The sequence below is a fragment of the Chenopodium album genome, chromosome 5 (genome assembly GCF_948465745.1).
Source record: "Chenopodium album chromosome 5, dcCheAlbu1.1, whole genome shotgun sequence".
NCBI classification, from domain to species: domain Eukaryota; kingdom Viridiplantae; phylum Streptophyta; class Magnoliopsida; order Caryophyllales; family Amaranthaceae; genus Chenopodium; species Chenopodium album.
In genome coordinates this window covers 57444382-57446435 of record NC_137838.1, presented here as the reverse complement: position 1 = coordinate 57446435, position 2054 = coordinate 57444382, and positions in this window count along the sequence as shown.

The following is a 2054-nucleotide window of genomic DNA, read 5'->3' as shown; positions in this document are numbered from 1 at the left end:
TCAAGGAATGAAACTTGTAAAACAAAAGTTGCGTCGAATGAAACCCGACGTACCACTTAAAATAAAAGAAGAAGTTTAAAAACAAATAACTGCAGGTTTCATCAAGGTATCCAAATACCCAGAATGGGTGGCTAACGTCGTCCCAGTTCCGAAGAAAGATGGAAGGGTAAGGATGTGTGTCAACTATCGAGATCTAAATCAGGTAAGTCCAAAGGACGACTTCTCTTTGCCACACATCGATATTTTGGTAGATAACACGGCAAATCACGCGCTTCTCTCGTTCATGGATGGGTACGCAGGTTGCAACCAGATTCTCATGGCAGAAGAAGACATGGAAAAAACAACTTTTATAACGTCATGGGGCACTTATTGCTACACGGTAATGCCATTCGGATTGAAAAACGCGGGTGCTACTTACCAACGTGCAGCAACTGCCTTACTCCATGACATGATGGATAAAGAAGTCGAAGTATATGTCGACGATATGATTGTAAAATCAAAAGACCGTCCAGGACATCAACTAGCCTTAAGGAAATTTTTCTAAAGGCTAAGAAAATATAACATGAGGTTGAATCCATCAAAATGTGCTTTTGGAGTAACCTCAGGCAAGCTCTTGGAAAACGTCATAAGCTCTAGAGGAATAGAGGTAGACCCAACCAAGATTAAAGCAATCATGTCAATGCCATCGCCCAAGACTGAGAAACATATTCGAGGATTTATTGGCCGATTGCAATACATAAGTAGGTTTATATCAAAACTGACGACAATATGTGAACTAATATTCAAGAAGCTCAAAAAGAATGTACCAGTAATATGGGATGACGAGTGTCAAAAAGCCTTTGAAAAGATCAAATCCTATCTCGCAAATCCTCCCGTATTAGCACCAGCACTTCCCGGAATACCTCTTAGGTTATATTTGACGGTTACTAAAGAGACAATGGGAGCCATGCTAGCACAAGAAGTAGAAGGCAAAGAGAACGCAATCTATTAAATTAGTAAAAAAATGCTCGAATACGAAGCACGCTATACACCGCTCGAAAAATTGTGCCTCGCCTATGTGTGGGCCACAACTAAGTTAAGACATTACATATTGGTGCATACCATTTTCGTAGTCTCTCGATTAGATCCACTCAAGTATCTATTCGAGAAATCTACACTCAATGGACACATATCAAGATGGATAGTCAATCTAGCCTAGTTTGATGTAAGGTTCATGCAACAAAAAGCTATTAAAGGATCCGTGGTGTCAGACTTTCTAGCAGATTTTCAGATAGAAGACTCGACGCCAATATAGGACAATGAATTTCCAGATGAAGACCTCATGGTTACTGAAGATGATACTTGGACCTTGTATTTCGATGGAGCCTCAAACCAAAAAGGATGTGGCGTTGGAGTACTACTAGTATCACCTAAAGAAGAGCACGTTTCAATCTCAATAAAGCTTGATTTCGACGTTACCAACAATGCTGCTGAATATGAAGCATGCGTGGTAGGCCTTGAAACAGCTTTGGCATTGGGAGTAAAGAAGTTAAGGATATTCGGAGACTCTTCTTTGATTATCAATCAGATATCTAAAAGGTGGAAGGTAAGGAGCGAAAGTCTAGCCCCTTATCAAACCTATATGGAAACGCTCACTAATCAATTAGACAAGGTAGAAAATACATATTTACCTAGAGAGGAAAACCAATTTGCCGATGCTTTGGCAAGATTAGCCTCAATCGTTAGGATTCCCATGGAAATCGAGCAAATGCCTCTAACTATAGAAAAAAGGCACAAACCAGCATATATCCAGGCTATATAAGACGACGACTTAGTCCAAGAAGAAGAGGAAGAAGAAGAAGAACTGTGGTACACGAACATACTCAATTATGCCACCAATGGCGAATACCCTCCTCATGCTGACAAAAGAGCAAAACGAGCATTAAGACTTTTGGCTTCCCAATACGTACTCATAGATAACGAGCTACATAAAAGGGTACCTAAAGGTCGAGCTCTCTTATGTGTAGGAAAGATGGATGCACAAAGAGTAATGAGAATAGTTCACGAAGGAATCT